The sequence below is a fragment of the Engystomops pustulosus genome, chromosome 5, assembly GCF_040894005.1.
Source record: "Engystomops pustulosus chromosome 5, aEngPut4.maternal, whole genome shotgun sequence".
Taxonomy (NCBI): domain Eukaryota; kingdom Metazoa; phylum Chordata; class Amphibia; order Anura; family Leptodactylidae; genus Engystomops; species Engystomops pustulosus.
Genome location: NC_092415.1, coordinates 2,250,717 through 2,267,571, shown reverse-complemented (window position 1 = coordinate 2,267,571; position 16,855 = coordinate 2,250,717).

The window sequence follows — 16,855 nt, the reverse complement described above, 5'->3', positions numbered from 1 at the left end:
TTGTGCTGCTCCCTGGTGTCTCTGTGCTGCTCCCTGGTGTCTCTGTGCTGCTCCCCGGTGTCTTTGTGCTGCTCCCCGGTGTCTCTGTGCTGCTCCCCGGTGTCTTTGTGCTGCTCCCTGGTGTCTCTGTGCTGCTCCCCGGTGTCTTTGTGCTGCTCCCTGGTGTCTTTGTGCCGCTCCCCGGTGTCTCTGTGCTGCTCCCCGGTGTCTTTGTGCTGCTCCCTGGTGTCTTTGTGCCGCTCCCCGGTGTCTCTGTGCTGCTCCCCGGTGTCTTTGTGCTGCTCCCCGGTGTCTCTGTGCTGCTCCCCGGTGTCTTTGTGCTGCTCCCTGGTGTCTCTGTGCCGCTCCCCGGTGTCTCTGTGCTGCTCCCCGGTGTCTTTGTGCTGCTCCCCGGTGTCTCTGTGCTGCTCCCCGGTGTCTTTGTGCTGCTCCCTGGTGTCTCTGTGCTGCTCCCCGGTGTCTTTGTGCTGCTCCCCGGTGTCTCTGTGCTGCTCCCCGGTGTCTTTGTGCTGCTCCCTGGTGTCTTTGTGCTGCTCCCCGGTGTCTTTGTGCCGCTCCCCGGTGTCTCTGTGCTGCTCCCTGGTGTCTCTGTGCTGCTCCCCGGTGTCTCTGTGCTGCTCCCCGGTGTCTTTGTGCTGCTCCCTGGTGTCTCTGTGCTGCTCCCCGGTGTCTCTGTGCTGCTCCCCGGTGTCTTTGTGCTGCTCCCCGGTGTCTCTGTGCTGCTCCCCGGTGTCTCTGTCCTGCTCCCCGGTGTCTCTGTGCTGCTCCCCGGTGTCTCTGTGCTGCTCCCCGGTGTCTCTGTGCTGCTCCCCGGTGTCTTTGTGCTGCTCCCTGGTGTCTCTGTGCTGCTCCCCGGTGTCTTTGTGCTGCTCCCCGGTGTCTCTGTGCTGCTCCCCGGTGTCTCTGTGCTGCTCCCCGGTGTCTTTGTGCTGCTCCCCGGTGTCTCTGTGCTGCTCCCCGGTGTCTTTGTGCTGCTCCCCGGTGTCTCTGTGCTGCTCCCCGGTGTCTCTGTGCTGCTCCCAGGTGTCTCTGTGCTGCTCCCCGGTGTCTTTGTGCTGCTCCCCGGTGTCTCTGTGCTGCTCCCCGGTGTCTCTGTGCTGCTCCCCGGTGTCTTTGTGCTGCTCCCCGGTGTCTCTGTGCTGCTCCCCGGTGTCTCTGTGCTGCTCCCCGTGTTCTTCACACATATATATTGTTCTTCACATGCTATTTTGTTCGCACCGTTCCGCGCGTATCTCCCGACAAGTAAGCAGATGTGCCGAACATCTGCAATCTATTCTTCACTGAGTTCTTTACTGTGTTTTTCACTTAAATGATCCTGTGGTCACTGTTTTTATTCTATTCTTCACTGTTCTTCACTGTGTTTTTTTAATTAAATGCTCGATCTCGAGCACGGGAAATACTCGTCCGAGCAACGAGCCGTTTCGAGTACCTTAATACTCGAACGAGCATCAAGCTCGGACGAGTATACTCGCTCATCTCTACTACAGACCTAACATAAGGGACCACAGACTCCTCCGTCATCTCACAGAGAACATATCATGATATATCACCTCGTAGATGTTTATCCATGTAACACAGCACAGAGTATGAATCACACGGAAACTATGGCAATAAGAATATTATCTGGGGGGCAATGTAACATAATACACAATATATACAGCAATCTAATACCGCCATATAACCAGCACTGCCCTACAGCCTAGCCACGTGTAACAGGAAGAACATATGTGCTGATATATAACCGCACAGGATACTTAACCCCTGACCTTTACATCTACCTGCAATATACACAGGCAGTACATAGATATAATAACACTGCCCCCTATGTACAGAATTATAACTACCGGTACTATAATACTGCCCCCTATATACAGGAATATAACTACTATAATACTGCCCCCTATATACAGGAATATAACTACTATAATACTGCCCCCTATGTACAAGAATATAACTACTATAATACTGCCCCCTATGTACAGGAATATAACTACTATAATACTGCCCCTATGTACAGGAATATAACTACTATAATACTGCCCCCTATATACAGGAATATAACTACTATAATACTGCCCCCTATGTACAAGAATATAACTACTATAATACTGCCCCCTATGTACAGGAATATAACTACTATAATACTGCCCCCTATGTACAAGAATATAACTACTATAATACTGCCCCCTATGTACAAGAATATAACTACTATAATACTGCCCCCTATGTACAGGAATATAACTACTATAATACTGCCCCCTATGTACAGGAATATAACTACTATAATACTGCCCCCTATGTACAGGAATATAACTACTATAATACTGCTCCCTATGTACAGGAATATAACTACTATAATACTGCCCCCTATGTACAAGAATATAACTACTATAATACTGCCCCCTATGTACAGGAATATAACTACTATAATACTGCTCCCTATGTACAGGAATATAACTACTATAATACTGCCCCCTATGTACAAGAATATAACTACTATAATACTGCCCCCTATGTACAGGAATATAACTACTATAATACTGCCCACTATGTACAGGAATACTACTACTATAATACTGCCCCCTATGTACAGGAATAACACTACTATAATACTGCCCCCTATGTACAGGAATATAACTACTATAATACTGCCCCCTATGTACAGGAATATAACTACTATAATACTGCCCCCTATGTACAAGAATATAACTACTATAATACTGCCCCCTATGTACAAGAATATAACTACTATAATACTGCCCCCTATGTACAAGAATATAACTACTATAATACTGCCCCCTATGTACAGGAATATAACTACTATAATACTGCTCCCTATGTACAGGAATATAACTACTATAATACTGCCCCCTATGTACAAGAATATAACTACTATAATACTGCCCCCTATGTACAAGAATATAACTACTATAATACTGCCCCCTATGTACAAGAATATAACTACTATAATACTGCCCCCTATGTACAAGAATATAACTACTATAATACTGCCCCCTATGTACAGGAATATAACTACTATAATACTGCCCCCTATGTACAAGAATATAACTACTATAATACTGCCCCCTATGTACAAGAATATAACTACTATAATACTGCCCCCTATGTACAAGAATATAACTACTATAATACTGCCCCCTATGTACAAGAATATAACTACTATAATACTGCCCCCTATGTACAGGAATATAACTACTATAATACTGCCCTCTATGTACAAGAATATAACTACTATAATACTGCCCCCTATGTACAGGAATATAACTACTATAATACTGCCCTCTATGTACAAGAATATAACTACTATAATACTGCCCCCTATGTACAGGGATATAACTACTATAATACTGCCCCCTATGTACAGGAATATAACTACTATAATACTGCTCCCTATGTACAGGAATATAACTACTATAATACTGCCCCCTATGTACAGGAATATAACTACTATAATACTGCCCTCTATGTACAAGAATATAACTACTATAATACTGCCCCCTATGTACAGGGATATAACTACTATAATACTGCCCCCTATGTACAGGAATATAACTACTATAATACTGCTCCCTATGTACAAGAATATAACTACTATAATACTGCCCCCTATGTACAGGAATATAACTACTATAATACTGCCCCCTATGTACAGGAATATAACTACTATAATACTGCCCCCTATGTACAGGAATATAACTACTATAATACTGCTCCCTATGTACAGGAATATAACTACTATAATACTGCCCCCTATGTACAGGAATATAACTACTATAATACTGCCCCCTATGTACAAGAATATAACTACTATAATACTGCCCCCTATATACAGGAATATAACTACTATAATACTGCCCCCTATGTACAGGAATATAACTACTATAATACTGCCCCCTATGTACAGGAATATAACTACTATAATACTGCCCCCTATGTACAGGAATATAACTACTATAATACTGCCCCCTATGTACAGGAATATAACTACTATAATACTGCCCCTATGTACAAGAATATAACTACTATAATACTGCCCCCTATGTACAAGAATATAACTACTATAATACTGCCCCCTATGTACAGGAATATAGCTACTATAATACTGCCCCCTATGTACAAGAATATAACTACTATAATACTGCCCCCTATGTACAAGAATATAACTACTATAATACTGCCCCCTATGTACAGGAATATAACTACTATAATACTGCTCCCTATGTACAGGAATATAACTACTATAATACTGCCCCCTATGTACAAGAATATAACTACTATAATACTGCCTCCTATGTACAAGAATATAACTACTATAATACTGCCCCCTATGTACAAGAATATAACAACTATAATACTGCCCCCTATGTACAAGAATATAACTACTATAATACTGCCCCCTATGTACAAGAATATAACTACTATAATACTGCCTCCTATGTACAAGAATATAACTACTATAATACTGCCCCTATGTACAGGAATATAACTACTATAATACTGTCCCTATGTACAGGAATATAACTACTATAATACTGCTCCCCTATGTACAAGAATATAACTACTATAACACTGCCCCCTATGTACAGGAATATAACTACTATAATACTGCCCCCTATGTACAGGAATATAACTACTATAATACTGCCCCCTATGTACAGGAATATAACTACTATAATACTGCCCCCTATGTACAAGAATATAACTACTATAATACTGCCCCCTATGTACAGGAATATAACTACTATAATACTGCCGCCTATGTACAAGAATATAACTACTATAATACTGCCCCCTATGTACAGGAATATAACTACTATAATACTGCCCCTATGTACAGGAATATAACTACTATAATACTGCCTCCTATGTACAGGAATATAACTACTATCATACTGCCCCCTTGCTGAGAGGTTGTGTGCAGTGTGAGCTCCTGAGGTCTCCTCATGTCTGGAGCTAGCCCAGGGCGGGGCCACCCTGGGTGGGGAACTTCCCCATGCAAGGCCCAGGCTCCAAGGCCTTCTCTGGGAAATAACTCCCAGACACCCAAACCAATGGATGAAAATCCTATAGTCTCCGGTTCAGTAAGTCATGTCAGCGGCTCCAGTTCAGCCAGAAGCAGTGAAGTAAAGAATGAAGAGTTTGTGAAGAAAGAAGCAGCAGCAGTAAGTTCCAGTTTGGTGAAGTCACCTACCAGTGTGAATGTGCAGCAGAAGCCAGTGAGTGGGAACACAATGTCGGGTCATCCAGGACAGAGGAGCGAGCAGGTTGTGCAGGAGCAGAGGAAGCCTCCAGCCCCGGCCTCACCTGTGCCGTGTACACCTCCATCATCCAGGCAGAGGAATCCTCCAGCCCCGGCCTCACCTGTGCCGTGTACACCTCCATCATCCAGGCAGAGGAATCCTCCAGCCCCGGCCTCACCTGTGCCGTGTACACCTCCATCATCCAGGCAGAGGAGGCCTCCAACCCCGGCCTCACCTGTGCCGTGTACACCTCCATCATCCAGGCAGAGGAGGACATCTCTGGAGAAACAGACCTTGCTGGAGAACCTGCAGCAGCCTGTGCTCATCCGCTCTGAGCGCACAAGGTATGGAAGTGGAGGCAGCAAGGCTGAGACCAAACTAGCAGGGAGGCCTCAGGCTGCCACAAGTGCTGCTACTGGACAGTGTCATCCCCCAGCAGTAAGAGCTGCAGCGCGTCAGAACCCAACAGTGGCGCAGAGGCCCGGACCCAGCAGAGTGCCATCACCTACCACCTGTAAGAAACCTGCAGCACCTCCATGTACAGCGGCTGAGTGTGCACCTGCAGCAACTCCCTGTGCAGCGGCTGAGCGTGCACCTGCAGCAACTCCCTATGCAGCGGCTGAGTGTGCACCTGCAGCAACTCCCTATGCAGCGGCTGAGTGTGCACCTGCAGCAACTCCCTATGCAGCGGCTGAGTGTGCACCTGAGCTCCTCCTGGCTGATCAGATCCCAGCACTGGTAAAGAGACTGGGAAACCTGCAGGAACAAAAACTGCTGCTACAAAAAAACATAGACTGTGCCTACAAGCTGAAGGCAGCAAACCCGGAGAGACATGAGCTGTTAGACAAGAAGCTGACCACCCTGGCCAAGCAGCTCGCTGACAATGTCGCCCAGACTGAGGCTGTCCTGGAGCAGATGGGTCCCCTGGCAGAGACCTACAGGAACCAGGAGCGCTTCCAGGCCCAGAGACATCATGGAGGGGCATCTAATCCGGCAACTGAGACCAAGGGGAAACCTATACTCCAGCCTGCGACTTTCCCATACCAGCAAGGGGATCTCTACAAGAAAGATAAAGCCATGAAAAAGCAGCCACCCACAGCAGAGGCACCACAAGTCCCAGTAACCTGCAATCAGCAGAAGGATCACAGCCGTCCCTCTGATGTTACCAGAGCAGAGCAAACACCACATGTCCCAGCATTCAGCGTGCAACGTGGACATCTGCCTGATGGTAGCGGAGAACAAGCACCATAAGTCCCAGCATTCAGCGTGCAACGTGGACATCTGCCTGATGGTAGCGGTGGAGAACAAGCACCACAAGTCCCAGATGACGGCTCACTGCAGCAGGACTGTGCACCTGATCCTGAAGGTAACACTGTGGCATCTGAGCAGGATCATCAGGACTCTGCTGGGACTGATGGTACTGACATTGATGGGATTTCAGTGGGTGATACTGCTCATACATCAGTGCCTAATGCCTTTGCCCCTATTGTCTGTGATACTGCTGCCCCTATTGTCTGTGATGCTGCTGCCCCCAATGTTGGTGATAATGCTGATGCATCTGTATCTCCTCCTGATAATACCATTGTGTGTGATAATGTTCCAGCAGGGGAAGCGCAGTCTGTGTGGGATGTTGCCATAGAGCAGGCAGAGCAGTGTATGGAGGCTGGTGGTGGGGAGGGGGCAGTACAGTCTGATGCTCAGGACTTCCCCCCTCTAGTTGCTGAGGTAGCAGACCCTCAGAGTGCAGGAGCCCAGTAGCCCCCGCAGCGCCCCCAGACACAGCAGGGTACTGGCCCCCACCAGTCTTCTTCTGGCAACGCCTGGAGCCGGGGTGCACCATCTTTTTCATCCGGCTCTCATTACACCGGTCAGGCATTTAAGAGGAGGAATGTGGTGAGATTTAGGCACAAAGGGGCCAAGGAGGACCTACCTGACAGGCGGTTTGTGGTCCGGTCGCTATTGTGTGAACAAATGGGTTTCTCGCCAAGTGACATTTTGGCAGTAATTAACCTCCCCGATCGCCAGGGATATGATGTGAGCTTTAAGCTGATGGGCAACCTGGACCGGTTTTGGGCCATCTTCCCCAGGTTTAGAGATGCAGAGGGGTGGAATAATTTCAGCTTCATCCCCATCTCTAAACTTGGTACAGTCACTGTCACAGTCATCTTCTGGAATGAGTCTGTTCCCCAGCAGGATATTGTCATCTGGCTCAAGAGGCACTGTGACCTCATGTCAGAGCTCACCAAGACCCGGGATGAGGACGGGATCTGGACAGGAGGGTGGAAGGTCCTGGTGAAGTTAAGACAATATAACAACATAACCCAGCATCTGCCCAACTCCTTCTTCATTGGCCGGGAGAAGGGGGTATGTTTCTATCCAGGTCAGCCCCGTAGATGCTTCAAATGCGGTAGAGTCGGTCACATCGCCAGTAATTGCTCTGTGGTCAAGTGCAGCCTGTGTGGGGATATCGGCCATGTGAGTGCGGACTGCCAAAACATCAGGTGTAACCTGTGCGGTGAGATCGGGCATGCCCACAGGGATTGTCCCAATGCCTGGCACAACATATGTAAGACCTTCCCTGATGAAGACCTATTGGCAGGGGCAGATGACCTGGGGGAGGAGGAGGCTTTGTTATTAGGGTCAGATCAGGCTACGCCAGAACCTCAGCAGGTCCTAGAATCAAGTGATGCTGTACCAACACCAGACCAGCCTCAGACCCAAACCACAGAGGGAGATATGGAAGTTGTCCAGCAGGTTGCACCACCCTCAGTGCTCATTCCCTCTTCAGCCACAACATCTGCTAATAAGAGGAGGAAGAAAGATAGGTCCACCCGGAAGCCTGAGGGTGAGTGGACCACAGTTCACAAGTCATCTAAGATCAGAGTGGACAGTGGAACAGACATGACCATGACAGTCAATAGATTCAGTGTCCTCTCAGAGTCAGACGCAGAGGAGGAGCTAGAGAAGGAACTGCAGAGGATGGTGGCAGAGTATGATGAGGATCCCGATGGTGACCCCCCCTCAAAACGGAGACCCCATAGGGTGGGGCCAGAGTCTGAATCAGACATGGAGACGGGTGGTGAAGAGGAGGGATCTGATCCAGATTTATGATGAAGGGGACACTCTCTCTGCTTCTTGTTATGGCTCTAATGGCGAACTTTAATCTGAAAATAATATCTAGCAATGTCAACAGCATTAGGGCAAGAAGGACAAGACATGCGGTGTATGAACATCTACATTATCTCGATGCCGATGTCTTTTTCCTACAGGAGACTCATCTTAATAGTCTTAGTTTGTTAAAAGAAGCAGAGAGAGAATGGCGCTCCGGGCCGTCCATCTGGTCACTGTCTGTGGAGCCGTGTGCCGGTGTCTCCATACTGTTTAATACCCACGATGTCACCATTCACAGACTAACCGAGGTGTCGATGGGAAGATGTTTGGTGCTGGAGGTTACTATCCGAGGTAGAAGGCTCCGGCTTATCAATATCTATGGTCCACAGACAGTGACTGACAGAGTCAATCTATTTAATGACGTGAAGCCATATTTATTTACATCTCTCCCAGTCATCATGGCGGGTGATTTCAACGCCACTAGGACAGTGAGTGACAGACCCACTGGTAGGCCTCTTGCTAGGGACTCTAAGGTCTTAAATGATATTATAGCACAGTCAGGTTTGTCTGATGTCTTTGTGCAGGGTGGTAGGAAACCCAAATTTACCTACTCCTGTGCTGGGAGGCATAGCAGAATAGACCTAGCGCTGGTGACTCCCTCGGAGGTCATTGGGGATAGAAGTGAGAAGTCTGTCCCATACTCGGATCACCTGGCCCTTTACTTCTACTTGGGTAATACAGAACGGCCAGATATAGGAAGAGGCTTGTGGAGACTAAATTCTACCCTATTAGAAGATGTGTTTGTCCAGGAGCAAGTCCACTCTCTTATACAGGGTGAATCGGAGAGAGTGTATTTCTATAATCATGTATCTGACTGGTGGGAGGATGTCAAGGAGGAGATCCGGTCCCTCTTAAAGAGACTGTCAGTAAAGAAGGGTAAGAGTAAGTACAGCCAGTATCTCAAGCTGCGGAGAGAATTGGAGTCACTCTATTCGGCGGGAGGGGGGGACAAACAAAATATTGACCGACTGAAATCTGAAATAAAGCAGTATCAGTACAGCCGCTACACGTCCCTGGTTATCGAGCGGGACTGCGGAAAACTGGGCGTTCCTGATCCGTCTCACTGACTCCCAGGGAGTTTTGCAGGAATCTCGGGAGGGTATCCTGGGGGTGGTGAGATCCTACTATGCTGAATTATTTCAGAAGAAGGTTTTGGATAAAGACAAAATGGCTCAATTCTTGGAGGCAACTCCAGGCCCTGACACTAGAGATTTGGACTTTTCTCCTTTGACAGCAGAAATAACAGAGGAGGAGGTTAAAGAGGCCATTGATAAGTTACATCTGAAGAAGGCACCAGGTCCTGATGGTATTACAGCAGAATTCTATAAGAAGTTCAGAGACCTCTTAGCCCCGATCCTTGTGGATGTGTTTACCAATTGTCTAAAAAATCACCTGATGCCTCCATCCATGAGAGTGTCCTCCCTTATTCTGCTGTCTAAAGGTAAGGAGCCTAGTGACATCAAGAACTGGAGGCCGATCGCCCTCTTGAATGTTGATAGGAAAATTCTGGCAAAAATCCTCTTCTCTAGATTAGTCTGTTTGTCCCCGGCACTGTTGGCAGGCTCTCAGTACGGCACGGTAAGAGGGCGGAACATCTCTGGAGCAGTCATCTCGATTAGAGAGATGTTTGAGAGATGTAAAGCTCTGAGGTGTGGGAGATATGTTGTAGGTCTGGACCAGGCTAAAGCCTTTGACAGGGTTGATCACGATTATCTATGGGCCACTTTATCAAAGTACGGTATTCCGGGACAATTTATAGATTGGCTGAGAACTTTGTACAGAGAGGCGAAGAGCTTTCCTCTGATCAATGGTTGGCAGGGGGACACTTTCGGGGTAGAGGCTGGGGTGCGACAAGGTTGTCCTCTGAGTCCACTGCTGTATGTGTTTGCTATCGACCCGTTCCTGAGATCACTGCAGCGGTGCGATTTTCAGGGGGTGCCTGTCCCCCATTGCTTGCCTTTGAAGGTAGTCGCCTACGCGGATGATGTGACTGTGGTGATATCTGAACCTCGTGAGGTGGAGATGTTATCTGCAGCCATCAGAAGTTACTCAGAGGCCTCCGGGTCTCTGGTTAACCTTGAGAAGAGTCAGGCTTTCTGGACATTGGATACTGCTCCTGGCTTTGATCTGCCACAGTTCGCCAAGGCCTCCACCAATATTAAGATCCTTGGGGTTAAATTCGGGAGGGAAGACAATTCCACACTAAATTGGGAAGAGAAGTTGGAAACCGGAAATGTAAAGGTTCAGCGATGGAAGAACTGGAGGCTGACCTATAGAGAAAGGGTTACTCTGATGAAGACTTACCTGGTCCCTGTCTTCCTCTACGTCTCTGTCGTCTTTCCTTTGCCAGAATCTTTCTCCGCTAGGCTCTTTAGCCTGTTCTTCCAGCTTTTATGGGGGAACAGGTTGAACCCAGTAAAAAGAGGGATCACCTACCTGCAGAGGAGAGAGGGTGGGCTGGATATGTTAAATCCAAGGGTTTTCTTTGACTCCATGTTTCTGAAAGTTAATTTCGGTTGCCTGGACTCAAACAATGGTCTCCTGTGGGTAAGTAGTGTCAGGGACTGGATATTGCCTTTTGCAGAGTCTTGGGTGCGAGGCGGCAGTCTCAAGAGGGACCGATGGACTCCTGGCTTCCTCCCCCAGTATCTGGTATATGGTCTGAAGTGCGTCAGGATGTGGAAGCTGGAGAAGTCCTACATTGTCAGTAACACCAGGAGGGACCTCTATACTAGGATATGTCGGGCTTTCTACCACTCCCCACTCGCTCTCAGAGACTGTGTGACCACCACCTTACAGAAGAGTCTCAGGTTCCTCAATGGGAAGCGACTTCCCCCCAAGTTGTTTGATATCTCTTGGTTGTCACTACATGGGAAGTTATTTGTGAGAGGGAACCTAAAGTTTGTGAGTGTGGCAGATAGGAAGTGTCCCCTGGGGTGTCAGCAGGAGGAGACGATGGAGCATTTCATCTCTGAGTGCTGGGGAGGGAGGAAGATCTGGAAGGAAGTATCTGACCTGCTGAACATCCCGAGGCTGCAATTCCTCCAGTACCCGGACATCATCTATGGCGTCCCATCTCCAGATGGTATAATAGATCCAGGAACCATGTATCTCATAATAACAGTGATAAAGTATTACCAATGGCATGCTAGAACCCGGGTGTCCCTACACAGAGAGGACTATAACTACACGGCTGTGGTATCCCAGATATTGTCTGAGCTAAGGTGGATAAAATCACTGGAAATCAGGAAAGACCAGAGAAATAGGAAATTATGGAGGAATATATCTGGTGTTTAATTTCTATATTTATTGATTTAGTTTTCTTCTTTTTCCTTTCCAGCAGCAGCAGCAGCTATGGACTCTAAGTTACATTTACTCTGAGTTTATATTTGTTTGATTCCTAATTGTGTATACAGAAGAATGTATTTATGATTTTGTTTAATTGTATTTTGTTGGTTTTTACAATAAAAATTGCCCCCTATGTACAGGAATATAACTACTATAATACTGCCCCCTATGTACAAGAATATAACTACTATAATACTGCCCCCTATGTACAGGAATATAACTACTATAATACTGCCCCCTATGTACAAGAATATAACTACTATAATACTGCCCCCTATGTACAGGAATATAACTACTATAATACTGCCTCCTATGTACAGGAATATAACTACTATAATACTGCCTCCTATGTACAGGAATATAACTACTATAATACTGCCCCCTATGTACAGGAATATAACTACTATAATACTGCCCCCTATGTACAAGAATATAACTACTATAATACTGCCCCCTATGTACAGGAATATAACTACTATAATACTGCCTCCTATGTACAGGAATATAACTACTATAATACTGCCCCCTATGTACAAGAATATAACTACTATAATACTGCTCCCTATGTACAAGAATATAACTACTATAATACTGCCCCCTATGTACAAGAATATAACTACTATAATACTGCCCCCTATGTACAGGAATATAACTACTATAATACTGTCCCCTATGTACAAGAATATAACTACTATAATACTGCTCCCTATGTACAAGAATATAACTACTATAATACTGACCCCTATGTACAGGAATATAACTACTATAATACTGCCCCTATGTACAGGAATATAACTACTATAATACTGCCCCCTATGTACAAGAATATAACTACTATAATACTGCCCCCTATGTACAAGAATATAACTACTATAATACTGCCCCCTATGTACAAGAATATAACTACTATAATACTGCCTCCTATGTACAAGAATATAACTACTATAATACTGCCCCCTATGTACAAGGATATAACTACTATAATACTGCCCCCAATGTACAAGAATATAACTACTATAATACTGCCCCCTATGTACAAGAATATAACTACTATAATACTGCCCCCTATGTACAAGAATATAACTACTATAATACTGCCCCCAATGTACAAGAATATAACTACTATAATACTGCCCCCAATGTACAAGAATATAACTACTATAATACTGCCCCCAATGTACAAGAATATAACTACTATAATACTGCCCCCTATGTACAAGAATATAACTACTATAATACTGCCCCCTATGTACAAGAATATAACTACTATAATACTGCCCCCTATGTACAAGAATATAACTACTATAATACTGCCCCCTATGTACAAGAATATAACTACTATAATACTGCCCCCTATGTACAAGAATATAACTACTATAATACTGCCCCCTATGTACAAGAATATAACTACTATAATACTGCCCCCTATGTACAAGAATATAACTACTATAATACTGCCCCCTATGTACAAGAATATAACTACTATAATACTGCCCCCTATGTACAAGAATATAACTACTATAATACTGCCCCCTATGTACAGGAATATAACTACTATAATACTGCTAATGCTACTATGCTACTAATAAAAGCCGTTCCCCGAGCTCCGGGCGGTTTTCCTCGTTTTCCTGGCTTGTTGTCTCGTCTCTGGATGGAGCTGGAGGGGGTCTGAGCGCTGAGTGCACTTTATATTCCCTATAATTTTGGGATCATCGGTTATGAGTGGATTTGCTCGTTGTTGTCACGCACCAGGTTTGCGTTGTATCTGCGGTATTATTTATGCTGTCAGGTTGTTGTATCGGAGGGATCGGACGCCATTAATTACACAAGCAGATTGGAGCGGTAATTAATATCCTGGTTTTCCGGGTGTCGGGGTCTCGGGGGACGGCGGTTTTCCACTTGGGGTCTTCGGAGCGTGATGGATCAGGTGATCTGCGCTCGGACGTCCTCCGTTTATCTCTGCCTGGTGATTAGAGGAGCGCGGGGAGGAAGCGCTCTCCTTGGAGGGACAGTCCCTGACATCCTTGTCACTCCCAATTACTCCCTAATTACCCCCATGACGTGCACTTTATTAATCAAATTAATAAAAACCCATCGGCCTGACCTCGGCAATGTGCTGACACCAGGCCGATCCTGGCAGGCCGGAGCGTGGGGGAGGGGCCACATGTAATGGGGGGGGGGGGGGACGTGCTGCGTGTTTGTCTTTATTCTAATTAAAGTTGCGCTTGTTTGCTGGCGCCGCGGCTCTGGGGAGAGTCGGGGTTATTGCTCACATTATGTAAAACGTCTCTCCTCTTAACCCTTACAGTCCTGTGTCTATTTATTTATAGGGAACAAAGCGGGAAATATTTAGCTGTAACATCACATCCGACGCTCCAGTCACATCCAAAGCTGCAAATCTAAACTCTAAAAGAGATGCAGAAAGTGCGGAACATGGGGGACAGTGTGTGGCGGGGAAAATACGGAGAATCTCATCTTCAATGTCCTGGAATATTGTGGAGGAAGAAACAAAGTATCAAGCGGCAGTAAGTCCTAGTGTTACCCGGCGCCGCTCAGATCCCAGAATATAATAATAATAGTGATAATAATATGATATAATAGTAATGAGGGAGCAGATCCCTGATATTGGAGTACAGATAATACCGCCATGCAGTGCACACATCGCAGCGTACACCATACAGCGCCAGACTCACTATATAACAGGCTGGGGGCATCTCTGTGCGGCCCGGGTGACTCCTCCCCTCTATTCTTTGGGTCGGTACCATCACCGAGATGACAGCGCATTTATACGTTTTTAAAAAGTTAAAAAAAAATCCCCATATTCTAATATTTATAACAAAAAAGTTCTCCCCGGTGCGGGGGGGCAGTGGAGGGTGCGTTGCTTTTTGCAGGATGAGGTGACGATTTTTGGGGACTATTTGTCCTACGTAATAACCCGGATTTATTACAGCTCTGCGCCACATTGCTGTCGGACTTTGCATGTTCTTTCTAGTGATAACGGCTGGTACATGTAGTCACTAAGTGTCCGCACTGCAGGGGGCGCCCCGCTGCTCAGATGGATCGTGCGCCACATTTATCATATAAAGTCCTACAGAATTGTGTCACACGCCCCATGTTATAGGGGCTCCAAAAAGAGTGCAGGGGGCGCAAGATTCATAGAGAATGTGCAGCAGAAATTCTGAAACCAGCGCCCCCTGCACATAGTACACACCCCCCTGCACATAGTACACCCCCCTGCACATAGTACACACCCCCCTGCACATAGTACACCCCCTGCACATAGTACACACCCCCCTGCACATAGTACACCCCCCTGCACATAGTACACCCCCTGCACATAGTACACACCCCCCTGCACATAGTACACCCCCTGCACATAGTACACACCCCCCTGCACATAGTACACCCCCTGCACATAGTACACACCCCCCTGCACATAGTACACCCCCTGCACATAGTACACACCCCCCTGCACATAGTACACCCCCTGCACATAGTACACACCCCCCTGCACATAGTACACCCCCCTGCACATAGTACACACCCCCTGCACATAGTACACACCCCCCTGCACATAGTACACACCCTGCACATAGTACACACCCTGCACATAGTACACACCCCTGCCCATAGTACACACCCCTGCCCATAGTACACCGCCCTGCACACAGTACACACCCCTGCACACAGTACACACCCCCCTGCACACAGTACACACCCCCCTGCACATAGTACACACCCTGCACATAGAACACACCCTGCACATAGTACACACCCTGCTCATAGTACACACCCTGCACATAGTACACACCCTGCACATAGTACACCCCCTGCACATAGTACACACCCTGCACATAGAACACACCCCTGCCCATAGTACACACCCCTGCCCATAGTACACCGCCCTGCACATAGTACACACCCCTGCCCATAGTACACCGCCCTGCACATAGTACACCCCATGCACATAGTACACACCCCCCTGCACATAGTACACACCCCCCTGCACATAGTACACCCCCCCTGCACATAATACACCCCCCCCTGCACATAGTACACACCCCCCTGCACATAATACACCCCCCCTGCACATAGTACACACCCCCCTGCACATAGTACACACCCCCCTGCACATAGTACACACCCCCTGCACATAGTACACACCCCCTGCCCATAGTACACCGCCCTGCACATAGTACACCCCATGCACATAGTACACACCCCCTGCACATAGTACACACCCCCTGCACATAGTACACACCCCCTGCACATAGTACACACCCCCCTGCACATAGTACACACGCCCTGCACATAGTACACCGCCCTGCACATAGTACACACGCCCTGCACATAGTACACACGCCCTGCACATAGTACACCCCCTGCACATAGTACACACCCTGCACATAGTACACACACCCTGCACATAGTACACCCCCTGCACATAGTACACCCCCTGCACATAGTACACCCCCTGCACATAGTACACACCCCCTGCACATAGTACACACCCCCTGCACATAGTACACACCCCCTGCACATAGTACACCCCCCTGCACATAGTACACCCCCCTGCACATAGTACACCCCCCTGCACATAGTACACCCCCCTGCACATAGTACACCCCCCTGCACATAGTACACCACCCCCCTGCACATAGTACACACCCCCTGCACATAGTAGTCACATAATAGTCACAGCCCCGCCCCCTGCCTGTATATCCTGTGTGAGAGGTAGTCACAGCTCCGCCTCCTGCCTGTATATCCTGTGTGAGAGGTAGTCACAGCCCCGCCCCCTGCCTGTATATCCCGTGTGAGAGGTAGTCACAGCCCCGCCCCCTGCCTGTATATCCTGTGTGAGGTAATCACAGCCCCGCCCCCTGCCTGTATATCCTGTGTGAGGGGTAGTCACAGCCCCGCCCCCTGCCTGTATATCCTGTGTGAGAGGTCGTCACAGCCCCGCCCCCTGCCTGTATATCCTGTGTGAGAGGTCGTCACAGCCCCGCCCCCTGCCTGTATATCCTGTGTGAGAGGTCGTCACAGCCCCGCCCCCTGCCTGTATATCCTGTGTGAGA